The sequence below is a fragment of the Sander vitreus genome, chromosome 1 (assembly GCF_031162955.1).
Source record: "Sander vitreus isolate 19-12246 chromosome 1, sanVit1, whole genome shotgun sequence".
Classification (NCBI taxonomy): domain Eukaryota; kingdom Metazoa; phylum Chordata; class Actinopteri; order Perciformes; family Percidae; genus Sander; species Sander vitreus.
In genome coordinates this window covers 4,851,682-4,870,850 of record NC_135855.1, presented here as the reverse complement: position 1 = coordinate 4,870,850, position 19,169 = coordinate 4,851,682, and positions in this window count along the sequence as shown.

Below are 19,169 nucleotides of genomic sequence, written 5' to 3'. Positions count from 1 at the left end.
ACAGAGCGCACTGTGTGTTTTCTCGTGAGGCGAACAGATCCACTTCCACTTCCTTGAGGTACAGCAGGTGATTGTGCGCCCACAGCAGAAGGCTCCTGGCTATTTCCAATAGCCGGGCTGAACGTACGCCGCCCTGGCAATTTATGGCGTGGTGCGTGACAGGAGAGAGATCAGTGCGTCTTGCCTTGGCGTTGACAGCCTGGCCCTCATAACAATCGAGTTTAGCACTACGCCCAGATAAACTATCGATTGTGTGGGAACCAATTAGCTTTTCTGCCAGTTTATGGCGAAACCCAGTGTCTGCAGGTGCTGCAGAACTGCCACAGTGTGCAGCGCCGCCGTTTCCCGAGAGGGAGCCAGGATGAGCAAAACGTCCAGATAAAACAGGACTCTGATGCCTTTTTTCCGCAACGGCTGAAGTGCCGTCTCCATGCACTTGGAAAAAGTGCGGGGGGCCAGTGAGTAACTGAACGGTAGCCGGTTGTACTGGAAAGGAGCCCCTTGGAAAAAGAAGCGCAGGAATTTCCTGTGCCTAGGAATGATTTGGATGTGAAAGTATGCGTCTTTCAGATCCACAGATGTAAACCATTCTTGGTGGCGCACGCATTCCAACACATGTCTGATAGTCAGCATGTGGAATGGACGCTCCATGATGCACCGGTTGAACTGGGACAGGTCGAGGATGGGGCGTAACCCGCCTGACTTTTTCAGAGTGAGAAAGTAGCGGGAGTAAAATCCCTCGTTCTCCTCCCCCAGAGGAATGCGAGAAATTGCTCCTTTTGACAGCAGTTCCCGTAGTTCTGACGTCATGGCGTCTGATTCTGCCTGGGATGACACAGTTGTCTCCAACACGCCCGCAAAGCGAGGCGGGGGGGAGGCGAACTGGAGTGTGTAGCCCCACGATATCAGCTTTGACATGTGTGTCAGCCTGATCCATGCTGCGCTGTGCTCTGAGAGCGGGCGCGCGCATGTCTGTGTGTTGTTCACAGACATGGCTAGCAAGAAGCGCAGAGCCCGTCCCGCCGCTGGGCGAGACATGAGTAGATCGTGTCGCCCAGCCCATGGTAGGGTCCTGTGGAAAGGTTAGCGGGTCATCGTCGTCCTCATCCCGCTGGCATAGCCGGGGGGAGGAGGATAACTGAGCGGCGCTAATTGTAGCGAGTGGGCGTTTGCTCCCGCTGTCTGCATAGTGAGAGAGCGGTGGAGCTCCGCGAGTAGCGGTGACCTGGTGTGTGCTTGTGTGGGGAACATCTGTCATGACATCAGCGTAATGTTCAGTGGGAAGAAGGGCTGCTCGGTTGAAGGGACACTGCTCTTTAGAAAGACTGAAGTGGCCCTTAAAAGGTAAAAAGGTGTTTCCAGTTTTCAACCGTGGAGGGACAGACGTTCCCCACGCCCCGTCATTGCCACCGTCGCTGTTGCTTGCTGGGTGGCTCTGGGGGCGGGTTTGACCAGGTTGGAGCCACCTTCATTGTCCTTCGGCCCCGTGAAACCTGCCGGTCAGGGGCCGGCTGCCGCTGTGGGGGGGGGGCAGGCGGAGGAGCGGAGGTCGAAGCCTGAGAGGGTGCAGCCACAGCGGAGGCTGTGGGGCGTTTCCTCTTATGGCGGTTGGTGGAGCGGTGGTGCTGGGGTTGGGGAGCCGCTTTCCAGGAGCCAAGCCGCCGTAGCCGCTCCGCGTCCTCGGTCGCCTGGTGAAGGGGGGACGTGGCCATCTGTAAGCGAGGCCCAAATAGTCCATCGGGAGCTATGGGGCCGTACAAAAGCTCACGTCTGACCTCCGTGGGTAGCTGAGACATGTGGAGCCAGATATTTCGCTGGGCCACAATCTGCCACACCTGGATCCTTGACAACACCACCGTCGTCGCCGTGGTGAGGGTGTGGATGGCGGTCATGGCTTTGCCGAGTTCCGTGGCCAGTTCCGGAGGAAGAGCCTCCAGGTTGGTGGCCATGGCGGAGACGGCGGAGGCTAGTAAAGCTATGTTGTTTTGCGCCGCCAAGCCCTGGGCCGCACATTGGTGGGACCGGTCAGTAACCTGGGTGCAAACCTGATCCTGGGGGGACGGGGGGGTTGGCTTCCGGTGGCCGAAAAAAGTAGCCTTCGGAAGCAGGATCGACGCCAGGCTCTGCTCCAGGGGGGGGACCGAAGGGAAGCCTGCCTCTGTGTTGCCATGAACCCGTGTGAACGGGGCATAGCGAGAGACTGGAGCCCTCAGTTTCCCGGGCTGAGAGAGAGCCTCCTCCACGAATGGCCGAAGCTCCGTAAAGCGCGGCCAGAGTGGAGCCCGTTTGGACGTCGGTTCCTGAGAGTAGACGTCACAGCTCAGGAGGCTGCGAGTGGGGGCTGGACGCTCCGCCAGGAGCGCTATGCCTCTCTGGTCCGCCGCCTTTTTAATCATGTCCGGCAGGTCCAGAAAAAGAGCCCTGGTGGTGGAGGGTGGAGCCACAGACGGCAGAGGGGAAGTCCGCTGAGGCGGTGCCCCTGGCCGTTCTGGAGATGGGGAGAGCCATAGTGGGAAGGCATCGATCCCTGTCTCAAGTTCCAGTCCTCTCAGCGGGGAGGAAGGAAAACCGGTGAGGGAATCGTCATTCGGGGGAGACGTGTCATCGGACTCGTGCCCGTCGAAGACGCCCTCTTCCAGCGGTTCCAGGGCGTCAACGGTGTCACGTCGGTCTGCCCAGCTGCCGTCCCCCTCTCCGTCGACCTCAAAAGCCAGAAAAGCGTCAGCCCGCCATTGGAGCTCTTTAGATGGCAGGTGGGCGCAGAACGGGCAGGAGGCGTCAGAGGTGAGAGCCTTGCCGGCGTGAGAGGCGCCGAGGCAGGTCTCCCGTGACGGTGGATGTCCGGCAAAAAGATGTAGCCGGTCTCGCAGGAGGGGCAGAAGCGGACGCCGCTGGAGCCGGAGGTCTTCATAATCTTCTTCATACTGCTTGCTTGAAGAAAAAGTGGGAGCAGAGCAACGGATCCGCTCTGTTTATATACAGTATTTGCGGACGTAGTTGAAACCCGAGCGGTACGCAAGGGCGGGAAAGAAAATCTTCAAGACTGCGCATGCGCGAAGGGATAAACCCATAGCGTGGCTTAGAGGGCGAAGCCTATACGAAATAGAACTTCTTGAGTTCTCCTTTAAGGGTATTTGCATATAACCTGATCCCTGTGTGTTACATATTAAACTGTTCAGAACAAACTCAGCTTCCTGTATAGTGACGCCCAAAATTGTTCCAGAGCATTGTATAAAGAGATAATTTGACCCTAAAGCGGAAATATTTCTCTATACCTACACTCAATTGTTTTGGTGCTTGAAATGAGTTTACAAACGTCGGGTTCACAAAAGTAGCATAATATATGAATGAAATAGTAAATAAATGTCAAAAATCAAATTTTGTAATATCGCTTTTTGAGTAGAAGTATTGTCAAACGTCGCTTGGACTCGCAGGTGCGTCTTTTGTCCTCAGAGGATGACGTCAATACATATTTCTGACCGTAAATGTGTAAGAACAAAAGACAAATTGGACTCTGGGATGGGTTCCATCATGAGCTGTGGCACACTGCATACCTCTGCCTAAATTGATCTTGTGGTTTTAATTATGTCAAGCCCTTATCTATTCTTCCTCTAAGCTGCAAGTTTAGGGACCTTATAGATTTTTCCTTTTTCTTACAAAATATCTTGTCCTCCATCAGTCATTATTTAACTTGCAGGGTTTTTTTTTTCCCATAGCGTTCAGTGAATTAAAGCCCCTGGGCTCCATGCTCTTTGGGGCCACTCATATTAAAGCTACATCCACTTGTACGTAACACAGAGGCTTCCACCAACAGCATGTACATATAGTAATCATAATTAACAGTACAGTCCAGAGATCAACCCAAATCGGAAGCCGCCGGGAAAACAATAGGAAGCCACGTTCAATATTATCTTAACATTAGCGATGATGAGCAAATGTGTGTGTCGGTGAGCACATCTGAGGTGTATCAGCTGGAGGATGGCGTGACTGATAGAGCGTCATTGTTGTGTGTGTGACGGAGTAGGCAGCAACCCGGCTCATGTAACTTCCTGGTTATGAATAGCCTCTGTGGAAAGGTCAGTGCCATGACAACCCTGTGATGGATGCCACTGACGTCCAATTAAATCCTTCTAAAAAAAAAAGGCGCCTCTGAGGCTCTTGTGTGTGCTTATTAAATATAAAACAGCTAAATCAAAAGTCTGAGGGCCGGCTTCTCTGTGCTTAATGCCGACCAGGACAACCGAGAGCATTTTTTATTCCTCAATTATTCATGTTTTTGATGAGGGGGTCAATAAGGGAAAGAGCACTCGTTATGAATGTTTGGAGCTAAGCGCAAAGGTCACAACACACAAACTACACACAGAAATACACATCTTTTCAGACGTTTCGAACTTTCTTCCCCTCACTCTTTCTCTCTGGATAAATAGAGCAGAGCAAAGAACAGTACTCCCGTGCTTTGAGGAATGCAAATATTTGTCGCCAGGTTGTTGAAGCTTTTTTTGTTGTTGCATCTATGGCTTTTTTCTCGCCCGGCCTCCCTCTCCTACCACACACACACACACACACACACACACACACACACACACACACACACACGCGCGCACACACACGCGCCTGCTTTGAGGAAACTGGGACAGACAGTCAAGCCATGAATAAGAGGATGCACATTTTTATTTGTGTATTATTTGGCCCTTTGAAACTTCCAGCACAAGTGCACGTGTACATGCACGTAGACACACACTCACACACACACACATGGCTGCACGCTGGAATCAGCCACAGCCTCAGTTTCCTTCCTCGAGTCGAACAGTAAAAGTCCTCTCACTTTTAAGCCTACCTTTGGTTGAACTTATGCTTTTCTTTTTTTTCCCACGTCTTGTGTATCCACTCTGAAATTATAGATGGGGATAATAATAATAATGTCATTTTGTACCGGAATCTTAGTCATTACCTGCAGTAAAGTGCTTCTAATTGATACCACCAGAGAGATAATGATTACAATGCCCTCCAGGAACATATTATTGCAATATTAACCTTTGTATATACTTTTATGCAGAAGACTCTGGCACATTAAGGGATCTCTAAATCTTACTTGTGCGGTGTAATGCCATTACAAAAGAATGGATACTCGGAGGTGTGCCCTTTTCCTGATTAAGTGTGTCCAGGGGTTTGCAGCCATCTCCAGGAAATGGATGACATGGAAGTGCAATTTCCAACGTGTCTCTCTTCTCTTACTGACTAAAGCTTTCCCATGCATCCCTTCATAGTTGTGCACTAGAGATAACCTTTTACTTATTCCTGTGCATGTTTGCTTAAGCATCCAAGTGTGTATGTGTGTTTCTTATGTAGTATACATAGACTAACAAAGAATGGACTGTTGACGTCACCAATTGGTTTGTGGACTACCCTTTTGAAGCAAGGGGGTAAGCCAGCATCCGAAAGGTGTACCTCCTGTGGGGAGGTTCATAGGCTAACAAGCCATCACCTTCTGCCAGCATCCCATTGACTGCCATTCATTTTGGCGTCACTTTGACAGTGAGTAACTTTACATCTGAAGCGTTTAAAGACTCTATTTTTCCATTGTTTATTTCTAAAGAAACACGACAATGTATAAAATGCTCCATTAACCTTGTATCTCACGTTATGGCCCCGTAGCAGACGTTTTTGTAAAAATAGGCCAACGATTATGTCATAACCACGCGACTTTCTGTCTGACAAAATTTTTTTTGAAAATAACAAAATGACAAAAATAATTAATCAGAATACTTACCAAAAGTTGCTCCTGCGCCTACGCTCATGGACAGCTCCTACTAACACTCTCCATCTCTGCAAGATTGAATGACTCATATTTCTCTTGGCACAGCTACCAGAAGACTTACAACTTTCTACGTCGTCAAACTCAGTTTGAGGCTGCGCAGCAACGCTCTTTAACTGTCTATGTTTTGAAGCCATCTTGGTTTTTTTTAAACCGGATGTGACGATTTTTGGGCGAGTGGGTGAAGATGGGGAGGATGACAGGGCCAAGCCGGTGTTGTTTATGGTTGCAATGGCGCCGCGCTAAGCTAAACGCCAAAAACGGGAAGTTGACTTTGAACCCTTCTGATGCGAGTCATTGTTTAGTTGCAGCACTGTGTTGCTGATGTGTGAAAAAGGAACTTCGTTGACACTGTTCTTGATTATAAAAAGGTTTATTACATCAAGGATTCCAGCATCAATTTACAAGCTTCTGCAGGAGCTCGGAGAGACGACCAACCCAATCTTCAAATATTGTCGCTCTGCCTTTTCTTTGTGTGAATTCAGTATATATCCTTTACATTGTAATAACATACGGCGTGATATGTGTAAGTATATGATTGGAGTAGGGAACTGACCAATCGATACCTTTTCTTTGGCACAACCCCAAAAACCGGACTCTTCTGTCTTGGGGGCCATCTGTTCATGTTAACAGCCTCCAAATGGCTTCAACACAAGTGGGGCAAAGTTCACGCATCCCCTCACACCAAATCCCAAGTCAAAGTGCAAATGGTCAGATACCACATCATCCAGTGGAGATTTAGCGGCGGTTAAACGTGGACCTCCGGGTACTGGTGTCGTTCATCGGCATGTACAGCACAACAGAACGCTAGCAGCAGCTAGCTTAAGGTGACCAGATTCCTCAGACAAAATCAGGGGACATTTTCAGCTCAGAAGCGTAAATACCTCCAAAAAAGGTAATGTTGTTATCTTTGTAAAACTTAAAAAGGGGACACCGCCCCAGGGGCGTCACTAGACCTAGAGTTGCACTGGGGCACAACCCCCCCTAGGGGGGGTCCATGGGCATGCTCCCCTGTAAGAAAGTTTAGTCTATTTTAACGTTTAAATGCATCAATCTGGTGCACTTTGAAAAGAAATTCAGAGGTAAGACTTGATCATTCTTATCTATGGATGGAAATATTTGCGCTGTAGCCTGAACTATTTTGCACTTCAGAATTTTAACCATGCACACACAATAGTTTTTTCTTCATATTTTTGCATTAATGTCACTAGGAAGCATACCAGTAGAAATATACTGTATATTCATATTTGTAAGTGGGATATATATAAGTAAGTGGGATTGTCTGGAATCTGGCAATATAATAACCATTATGGTGGGATACACTGGCTAAGCAATTTACCAAAATGTCTGTGCTGACATAAATAGTTTACATGAGAATACATTATAATTTTGGCCCAAAGTTGGAAACCATGTAGTAATGTTGTTGCAATTTCAAAACCCGATTACCCGGGAACCGCTTGTTGTACCAATGCATGTGTTGAGTGAAGAGTTTGTGAGATATTTCACAGAGAGTAATGGGTGTGCATAGATGTATGCATAATGCAAATATGATAACATTTCATGTAAGTTCAATGTTAATTTTCTCGCAAACCAAACTGACGCTAATATCATTGGAAAGCTTAGATTCTGGTTGAGGTGGTTGTGCCAGACTCACGCCTTTGGCTGAGCCTCTATCTGTCAGAGGGAGAGCAGGAGTGCGGTTGTGAAGAAATTGGTAGGCTAATGTCATGACGCAGATTAACACTTTTGAATGCACTATATCCGTGTCACATTCTCATTAGGGGCTGAGCCCCCCTAAAGGTCTGATCCTAGAATCGCCCCTGCTGCTACTTCATACTTGTACTCCACTACACCTCAGAGGAAAATGTTGTAATGTTTACTGCACTACATTTATCTGACAACTTTTGCTTTATCGCTTCACGGGTTTGTTTCTGCAACAGCTCATTGAGTATTGGATACAATTAAAACTATTGAGGAAATATTTTCCTTTGACATTGGTCCAGTATTAAACCAGATCGCTGCAGTCGGCAAAGGCGAAACAAGCTACAATGTAAGTTAATGGACGTCAATTGTCCAGCAAGTTTATTCAGTTTTTTGCGTTCCTAAAAGTGCTCGTTTTGCCGCTGACAGGCTCAGATTAATATTCTAACTGTCTGACAACATTATGGAAAGGATTTCTAAGGAGGTTGACCTTTCTGTTTAAGAGTAAGATCCTTTTTTTAATCATAAAAAGTCTGCGAAATTGGGTTCACGAAACCCACCAGACTCCATGTAAATAAACAGTTATTTTAGCATCGTAAAATATGGGCATTCAAGAACATCTCTGAGCTCTGAGCAGAGCTTGCTCTGGCTGTCTTGAGTCTGCGCGAGTCAGCGCGACTATACGTTTTCTTTCTTTCATTCCAATTTCGGGTCTGTCAGTCACAGTGAAAACCGGGGACGTCTGGTCACCCTAAGCTAGCTAGCTTGGTTAGCAGAATGCTGAAAAATACATTTTTAGGCAATTAGCTTTTAAGAAGTGAAAACAGACGGTAAGAGGGTCAAATGTCAAGTTGAAAACAAGTCAACACCCCAATAACAAGTTCAGGGCTATTTTACTGTCCACAGGGCCATGGTAACGCATGGCTAAGCCTCTGTCCTGATTGACAGGTCCTAAAGCATCCCCTGCTTTATCATCTATTTTAAAATAAATGGGAGCATCATTTACTAAATGAACATCATGTCCACAGCATTCCTGGATGGGACGCGGAAGCTTCGTCCATTATTTTTACTATAATCTATGGTAGTAAATGAATGGGTTTATTGCATGTGTCTGACTGTCATGTCTGCCTGTACATGAGTGGGCTTATTTCTGTGCGCATACCCAACATTTGACCGACACACTGCACAGCTGCTGTGCCACACTCGGCTGGACTCCCCCCCCCGAAAAACAGCATCCAAAACAGAGTCTATTTTTGGACACAATGCCTTTGCAACACGATAATTGGCGCACATAAAGGCCATGACCCCTACCATCAACCACACTGCAACATTCTTCTTAACATTACCGCATGGAGTACCACTGTACGTATGTGAAATGTTATGCCAAAGAGAAAGAATATATCCACTGTGTGATTCCTCAGTACACTGTGGCTTATGGCTGTTTGACGTGATATCTTGGGAGAAAAGAAAGGCAGCAACCGCTGCAGCAGTGCGCGTTGTTTAGATGAAATCCCATGAGTAGATAGAGGGACCTTTGGTTAAGAGATCTTTCCGCAGCAAAGACCAGAGCACTGCTGACAGAGGGCAAATGAAAACAAATTAATTCAGTGAGGACTGCGGTTATATGTCTGTGTGCGTGTCTGCATGAGTCTGTGTGTGTCTGTGTATGTATGTGTGTGTGTGTGTGTGTGTGTGTGTGTGTGTGTGTGTGTGTGTGTGTGTGTGTGTGTGTGTGTGTGTGTGTGTGTGTGTCTGTGTGTGTGTCTGTGTGTGTGTCTGTGTGTTTGTGTGCATGTCTAACTCATGACACAGTCCAAAACAGCTTCTTACGACCTGGTGACACAGGACAGGAAATTGGGATATCTGAATACTCTGAAGACCTCTTGGCTTGGCCCCACACATGCCCAGGCCCTCCCCCCCCACCCTCCCACTCCCCCGACCTGCAGTAGCAGGCTTCAGCCTCTGGTGGGCACTGTACAGAGCACAGGTCTGACCCTGGTAGGATCACATTTGATGCAATCTTGGTGGAGGAGCCTCTTGTTTGATCCTGAGACCTTGTAGGATGCATGTTGTGGCAGTCAAGTATGTCATGATATAGTCAAGTGGTAACTTAATTCATGCAATATGAATGTATTTTTTTAATGCATTCACAATTACATTTTGAGGGGAAACTTATTTTCTCTCGGATTACATGTCCTGGTAGCGTGACAGGCACATGTTGTGAAACGGTCGCAGTTTTTTAACGTTGTGAATTGAAACAAAACTACTTGGTTAGGTTTAGGCAATGCAAGTATTTTCTTAGGTCTTCGGAAAAGATCATTTCATGCATGTGTATACTTGCAAAAATAATTTCAGTGGGTGATCAGTAATTATGTTTGTATTATGACCTTATAAGTCATAATGTGTTATGATCATTGTTGTAAAATATTATGAATATTTATGAGTGCTTATAACTATAGTTAAACAGTGCTATAAACAGATTATAATGCATTATAGGTATGTTCATAGAGCGTTATAGACATGGGCGTCATATCTCCAACTACCAGTCAATAAATGTTTAACAATAGCAGTTGCGAACTATTCTGTTTCTACTCAATACTATTTACTATAAATGACTATATATTAATATTTTAACTAATAAACTAATTTCATCGTCACAATTCATAATTAATCTAGACAGTTGTTGAGGTACACATTTAAATTCTTCAATTATCAAGACTTGTACTTTGAATGTAAATAAGGAGTGCATAAAAAACATCAAAATATATACCCTTGGTCCCCCTTACAGAGGTCAGGGCTGAGCCCCCAGTGTCCTCAAATCACAAAAACGCCCCTGGTCTCTCTAAATGTTAAAATTCTGTCGTTTCTGTCGGGATGTTAACCATCAATGAGGTGCGCACGACTTTTAGAGTGTAAAAAAAAAAGCTGTCAATCATGACGTTTCACCCCATTTTTATAGCATCAAATTAATAAAAAAACGTATCAATTTATCAGAAGAATGAAGACTTGAACAGACATCAGCATAATAAGAACTACCTAAAATGACAGAAAACGTCTTTGGGAAAACGTTATTTGACGTGTACTTTGACTTTTTAGTTTTGGTCCATGTCCCATCCGGTGTTTGGTGTTTTAAGCCCCCAACGTCGTCTTCCAGGCAGCGCTGCATGGAAGGCACTAGGGTTAGGCAAGGGTTAGGGTTAGGTGCCTTGAAGTCGACGGTCGCAGCGCTGCCTTGAAGTCGACGGTGGGGGCTTAAAACACGATGGAGCGTCCCATCCGCTAACATTGAGGGGGCGGGATTTATGACCTATACTGCAGCCAGCCACCAGGGGGTGATCCAGATGTTTTGGCTTCACTTAAACAGTCTATGCGTCTATGCATCCATCCCTGGTCTATACATCTCCATGTTATCCACCTTGGTGATGTTTTATTTTATTGTTGACTCTGCAAGAGGTGGCTGCTACGGTAAATGTAGCTTAATGCTGCTTTTTATTTAGTTGGTCATTTTGGTTGGCTTGTCTGAGTTTTGTCCCCTCTGGTTATTTAGGAAGGCTACACTGAGGAGGCAGTTGTGTGTTTTAAATTGCTATAATTGTTTGCACAGGCTGCAATGTGACCCTCAATTAAAAAGTTGAGAAGTTGGATAGGACATAAGGGCTCGGTGACGTGATGTTGTGTGCACTAGACATAGGTTTTTGTAGCCTGGTGTTTAATTGTTCCATCATAAATCATCATATATATATATATATATATATATATATGATGATTTATATATTTTTTTTTTATGTAACAGTATCATTTACTCTTAGTTTGCATTTTAACTGACTTACCTTTTACTTTTTACTTAACATTTCAAACAAGTATTACACTTAGTAAAATGTCCTTGCTTTTTGCACATTTTCTCATATGCTCCTGGGGTTTACTGTATCAGGTCATATCAAAGATTGTCTAATAACCAGAAACCTGCAACAGTTAGTGTTAGTGTTAGTGAGACACAACCTTGAAGCAAATCATGGATCCTTGCCCTGCTTTGGGTCCAGTCGGGTCCTCTGGGCTTTTGCCTGAAGACCTTGACTGTATAGCTTTCACAACAGACTGACTGAGCACCATTGCTCTCAGCATTAGAATACTGTGCTACTGTGCCAAGCCAGTGACATGGTCAAGGGTACAACAGCTGTATTTATTGTGCCGGTGGTAGTGCCAGTTGCATTTGTCCAGCAGTGTTTACTCTCTACTAATGTGTCCTCTCCAGCTTCACTCATCTTCAGCTCAGTTTTCGCAATCGCAGCTGTACCTGTTTCTTATTTCCAAGGCTAGAAGATGGCCTGGAAAGATAAATAGTTGGCGAGGATTTTCTTTTGTGTTTAGTATTCATCTCATAGTTAGTAACACAAGGCCCACTTGTCCTTGACTGCTTGTTACAAATAACCCACATAATTCCCACAGGCTCAGAGATAATTCACTGATAATTTAAGGCACTGGTACTGTGTAGCATTTTCCCCTAACACACACACAAAAATCAGCACATTCCTTTGTTGTTCTCTCATTGTTTCCCTGCTGCTCCTGAGCTGACACTAACCTAGTAAAGCGTCTCTTTTGTTAGGGGTAACGGGAGACTGTTGCTGAAGTGTACACAGAGGTTAGTGTGACTGAGCCCCTTTTGTGGCGTGGCAGCACCTTGCACTTTATCTTGCCGTTTAGCTTCTCTTTTCATTGCGGCGCTGCACTATCTGCTGGTTTAAGGAAGTGCTGCTGAATCAGGTCAAGGAGGTGCTGGCAATTGTCAGCAAGGTAAAAAGGGCCTTAAGCGCCGACGCTCAGTGGCAAGCTTTTAAGAAATGATTAAATTTACTCTGACACTGAAACCGTTTTATACCAATAATCAGACCTGGTATGAATGTAGCAATGAATATTCTCTCTTAATGCAATTTCCCGGGACCTACACTATGGTGAAGTATTTTTGTACTGGGGCACTATAAAGAGATTAGTTTTAGTGGTAGTCTTCCCACCAGGGAGTCAATGTAATCCTACAGAGCATTAGAGAAAAGGAAACACGAGGGAAGAATGGACAAGAACGAAGTGGAGCGATGAGGATAGGAAAGGAAGGGAAAGGAAAGGGAAAGGAGCAGAGAGAATGGGGGAACACAGGGGGAGAGGAGTAATCACGTGTGTCCGGCGGAGGTCACCACTGGTTTGCAGGTTCTAATTATGTGCTAATAGCCACTGAGGAGGTCATTTGGAGCCATTAGCCAGTGCCTGTAGGTAGTTAACGGCCCACAGCATAACCCAGCCTCCTTAATGTTCCCTGCGAGGCCGTTAGCGCTCTGTCACCAGCCAGCTAGCTGCCTCGTTACTGCGATTAGAAACCAATTGATAGGTAATAGTAAAATATGATAGCACACTATTCAGAAAATATGGACTCTGGTGGAAAGGTGAGAGGACAGGAGACAGCGAGCGGTAGTGCATGAGAGCACCTACCCAGAGGGGGGGGGGGACAGACGGCACTCTGACGCACTAAGGGCAACAACTGACTGATAAACTCGTGAAAAAGTTGAGTCAAATCTGGAGCTATGCTAAGATCATCCCCCAAAGGATGAAAACATTCCAATGTTCTCACTGTGGGTGAGTCGAAACGTGTGGTGGAGTGAGTGCTTGTGAAAATGTATGACATGTTACTGTTGGAGGGGGGGGGGGGGGTGTTAGTGTTAGTGTTAGGGTTTTGATTGCTGTTAAGTGGAAAATCATGTCTATAACTAAGGAGGTAATTCATCATCGATAAGTTTCCCATTTGGTATCACACACTTTCAGCACTGATTGGTTTCACTCATCAGGAATACGCATTTACACACATACATGTACAGGTTCTCATTTACATATTTAGGGACAACTATTTTCTGCCAAATTATGTTTTTTTTTTACGTATAACCAGTATGTTTTTTAATCAGGTATCAAGTATTGTGTTCAAAGTCCACATAGAGTCTGCGTAGGGAGGACATCAGGGTGGATAGATGGGTCAAACAAACATGGGACTTTCAACCGGGAGGTCTCTGTTTGTTCCTGTATGAAACCTGTCAATGGCGTCGTATAGACTTTGACCCCTCTACAAAAAAGACCTACAGTCTATGGTCAAAACACGGGAAACCCCAGATGAAACGTTCGAGAGTAATTGTAAATGTCACAGAATTGTACTCAGTAACAGTAATACAGCATTTTTCAATAATTACATGCCACTTTGCAACACAGTAGGCTAATACAGTAGAGACCTAATTTATTGAAATGATATTTCAATATCGATCCAGCTTCGTACAATGTGCTGAGTGGCTCATGCTATTGCTTGGTGGCTTAACCGTACCGTAACGTTTAAAGGTTCAGCACGCTCATAGAGCTATTAAGTTAAGTTAAAGTTATTTTTGAGTAATGGATTATTTTGACCACAGTTAACAGCGCTAGGCTAACCCACGATTAGCCCACAAATTTGCCACTTAATGTCAGCTGTGTGGGTAGTCCATTAATCTAATGCTAAGTTAGCCAGCTAGTGCACACCAATCTGTCTGTCTCGCTCCCCGTCGCTAAGAGACTTTTGTCGGGATGAGAGCCAGAAATGGGGACTCGAGTCTGAGACTTGGACTCGAGTCGCACTTAAGTCGCACAAACAGCTGACTTCAGACTTGACTCGGACTTGACCCAAAAGACTTCAGACTTGACTCGGACTCGAGCTTCGAGACTCGTCAACAACTTATAGAACATCTTTATATAGTGGTTGCTGAGGCTCAGACATCCATGGTGCACAGGAGGCGGGACGCACGGATCCTTCTCCCCAGGAACAAACGCTGTGTCGGGTGGGCAAACTCATGTGATGCGTTATTGATCCCGTGGTTGATTTGTAGGTTGTTAAGTGAACAAGGTGTACCCGGTCCACCAAACACTGGGCCGTCTTGACTCTCTTAATTCTGCACATATTTCTGTTACTGTTAGTCCTATTTACTATTTCATTATTTCATCCATGCGTGGCGCAGCGGATCCGTGAGCACTGTCACCTGCCGTGGAGACGCTGGCCTCACTAACCTCTCCTCCTCTGAGTCGGGTCTCCCTCGCGCTGGATTCAGTTTCACTGAGCGTACTAACACTTAGAAAATAAATAAATTGCATTACATCAGTGAGTTCAAACTGCTTATTGTGCGTAATTTGGACTGACTCTAATATGCATGTTGTTCTGTAACTGTATTCTCTTGATTTCCACTTCAACATTAGACATTTTTTTGAGTGAAAGATATGTTACATTTAGCATATATTGTCACAGGTAACAAGCTAACCATCGCAAAGTGTTGTGCTAATGCTGGGAACAGGCAAATTGTATCTTTATAGTTGTATCCATATGATGTGACAGACTTAGGTTAATATTTCACCAGGTCTGAGGTCTATAGGGATGTGTAAAGTAGACCCCATAAAGTTATCCTACAACTGATTTTGATACTGCACTGTATGGATGGTAGCTACAGGACATGCTTTGAATTCATAAGATTTAACAATACAGTGTTAGGGACAGATCAGATGGCCAGAGACTTGAGACTTGACTTGGACTCGTGGCAAAAGACTTGAGACTTGACTTGAACTTGCCCCTCAAAGACTTGAGACTCGACCTGGACTTCCAAAAAAATGACTTGTGAACATCTCTGATGAGAGCAGACCACAGCCCCCGTGGACAGTTAGCCTCCAGCCAGCCCCTACAGGAACCCCAACCCAGCCAGCACGAACCCCAGCGCAAGTTGCTAACAATGCTAACGATGCTAACGACGCTAACGACAATGAGAGAAAGTTTAATGATCCGTCAACAACATGTTGAAACAATATGTTTCCCTCAAAACGTAATTAAGAATGCAGTTCGGTTGTTTGTTCCAGTATATCTGTGTATACATATATATATATATATATATATATATATATATATATATATATATATATATACACACACACGCGCATGCATGAAATGAACAGCAGTTCCTTTTCTCTTAGTCGTGGTTGAAAAAGAAATCACAAGGATATTCTAGACCTACTATGCAGATCATTGTTCTTAATCAATTAGAGTCAGATGTTTTCATTTAGAACTATTTAATTTCTGCTCCGGGCAGACGTTGATTCATATGATTTAAATTAAAACGACACTGGTTATAAGTCAAAAGGCAGTATACTTCCTGCTCCTCCACATCCATCAAGCCCAGACAAGTTTGATCTTGAGTATACGCTCATGTCCCGGCAAATAAAAAAAAATACAGTGCTTCCTGAAGAATCACACATTTGTCGGTGATGAAATCTCCAGACTGGGCTGTAAATATTTGCCGGTGCTGTATTTGTGTGAGCGTTTCATTAACGATCGGAGCTGACAAACACGCACGCTCATTGACCCCAGTCATCAAGGGAGAGCCTGAGACAGTAGTGTGTATTTAGTGTGTATTTGTTGGAAACGTAAATGCCCTACATGAGGGATTGATGTCACCAATGGAGGAGGCGACTGCAGTGGAAATGAATCTGGTGTGGTAAACGTTTTCCGTAGCCAGCGCTCCTGGCTCTTATTTAAGGCCCTGTCAGAACTTGAAAGTGTAATTGATACAAATTCTAAAGTTTAATTTTTAAAGTTTACAGTCACAGAGGGTTCAGAGCTCCGGATTGTTTAAAATTGCGCTCACTCCCTTTTCATTAAAGCAGGATCGTCTGAAAACATTTGTTCATCAAAGGGTTGCTACAAATTAGACTTTGAGAAACTCAATTTGAAGCAAAGAAAAGCATTTCTTTTCCTCTGGGGAAAGCCAGAGTCTCCGCTGTGTTTGCATTTAAATATAAACTGGGCATAAAGATGCATGCAGTCATACAGACACAAACACACAGGCACACACACTACACACATATGCACATACTACCCCCCCAACTACATCCATTGGTAGTTCCTTCTAAACTGGCACAGACAACAGCATGAAAAGACCGGGCTATCATGTTGCACCCATGCTCTTAGATTGTTTCGTCTACTCGCTAAAAGTTGAAATTAGCAATAGGGCCTCTGGAGACATTGGAGGAACAGGCGGGCATGTTGTAAATCTGGGTCTGGTCAGGGGGAAAAGAGAGACAGAAAGTCAGATGGAGATGGCCAGGGCAGTGGAATAACATCTTAATCTATCTGAGGAGTGAACAGTGGCTGGTCTGTTTTTGGAGCACGCTGTCTTGGATGACTCCCAAGCAGAGGGGCAGGGAGCAGAGCCATCTTCAGCTGCTAGTCACTAACATGGCAGTAATAAGGCAGTGATGACCCTCCCAGGACTGGCGGCCAACACTCCCTCTGCCTCCCATCCTTTCGGCACAAACACACACATAAACACAGGCCGCGCACTTGAACAGTTATACACTGCAGCACCAAATCTCTCTCTCTCTCTCTCTCTCTCTCTCTCTCTCTCTCTCTCTCTCTCTCTTTCTCTCTCTCTCTCTCTCTCTCTTTGATATATTGACTCCCCTACCTGCTTACCAGCTCCAATTCATTTGGAATGAAACTTAATAGCACGCTGAGAAGCACAGCAAGAGGTTAAAATGTGATGTACTACTACATTTATATGCTACACTGCATGGACCCAAATTTGAAAAACATTGCAATGTGTGACAATAATTTACTGACTGAAGTATAATCAATGAGAGCAATGCAAAGGCGTGGGACTATTAATTTATGAGCTCTAATGCAAATGGAGAAGTACAACAGACTTCAAGGCTAACAGAAATGAATGGAAGGCTGGTGCACCTGTTGCAAATGAAACACTGTCAAACCTTTTCCTGTGTGTCTTTACAATGTCTATCCATCACTCACTCACTCACTCACTCACAGTACTCTATACAATACAAAAATCATTAATGCTTTCTCACATTTAGGTTCCATGTAGCAGTCTCAAGGACTTTAGGATTTCGACTTTTCTGAACATGTTGAATGGCGCACGAAGCTGCACACGCGCCTGTAAACACAAATAAATGGCACGCATTTGAAAAACTGATGCTGAAAATCATTTATACCCCAGTAGTTAACATACAGGTGCGTTGCGTCCTTCATCAGTGATCTTTAGAAGGCAACAGTGACCACCACCATTATAAAAATCCATTATAATTTCATGAAATGCATTTGTATTTGCTTTTTAAGGCCTTAAAAGCCCACATCCTTGTAACGCTTAAATTAGTTTTATACTCTGCATACAATGAATTTAAGCCACAGAGATCCATGTCAGCCTGCACAATACGGCTGGCAAACACTTTTGCGTGGCCACTTACACATATATGGTGGTGTGCATGTGAGAGTGCAACCCTCGCTGCTATGTATTGTTAGAAATTTGCATGCTTAAGTCCATATGGCAACTTCCTTTTGACCTGCTTTCCCATCCCCGATGCATTGTCAGGGCTGTCAGCCGATAAAGAATCACTTGACTTGCTATAACAAGTTCAAAAGGAGCTGATGACGCGCTGTTGATCCATGGAGAATCGGCAAAAGGAACACCCCTACTGCTTGCTGCTATCACTCCCATAGAGATAGCCATATTATTGATGGGGAATGGTTATGCTAATTTCTTTAGGGGAGGAAAACCTTTCTATTTTTGTGGAAAATGCTCCAAAAAAGGATGAGAGAATAAAAAAGAATGTCATACTTATCAAACTGAATTCCATATAGCCATTTAAAGGAGCAGCATGAGAATCTGATTTTCATAGTGCATAATTAATGTGGAGTATCTTTTAAAGAGGAGGACGTGTTTTGTCTGGGAAGTGGAAGAAAGCAGATATTTAGGCTATCTATTAATGCAGGACACACACACACACACACACACACACACACACACACACACTCTCTGACTCATGTGAAAATATCTTTAAAGGCAAAATTACGTTGTAAATATATAAGTATCAATAGATTCAAAAAGAAAGAAGGGATGGATAATATTAGGCCAGTTTATATCTTAATATGCCTAAAAATACGTGTCTTTACATGTGCAAAAAGGTAAAAAGAAAAGATGAATCATTTTCTTTGAACAGCAGTTTTTGATGAAAAAGTTGTATGAAGCGACTGCATTACATTCAATATAATAATAATAATAATAATACAATAATACAAATAATATTAATAATTCTAATATGCTCTATGAGGTGCAGATTATGTTCACCCACAGATGGAGTGTCATGTGCTCTCTGTCTGAATGACCATTCACGTGCGTGCGTGCGTGTGTGTGTGTGTGTGTGTGTGTGTGTGTGTGTGTGTGTGTGTGTGTGTGTGTTTCTCTCTCTCTCTCTCTCTCTGACACATACAGCATGCGACAACAAGCGGCGTGGAGAGGGGAGACAGGATGATCTGTGTGTGTGTGTGTGTGTGTGTTTGGGGAGGGGTGGTGGTCGTTACGCACAGGGTCTGTCATGAATATGACCCCGCGATATTCCATTGTGGGCCCATGTCCGGTTCTGCGGACATGTGATAGCATCTCGGCCAGTGGCATTAATGTGTCTCTCGGTTCGACATTTTGAATAATCGGGGCTGTCTGCCGTCATCCTGCCACTAGCTGTCAGCAGCACCGTCTGTCTGTCTTATCACACTCCTCTACTCATGCGCTTACATTCGAGAAAACAAGCTGTCCTTGCAACAGAG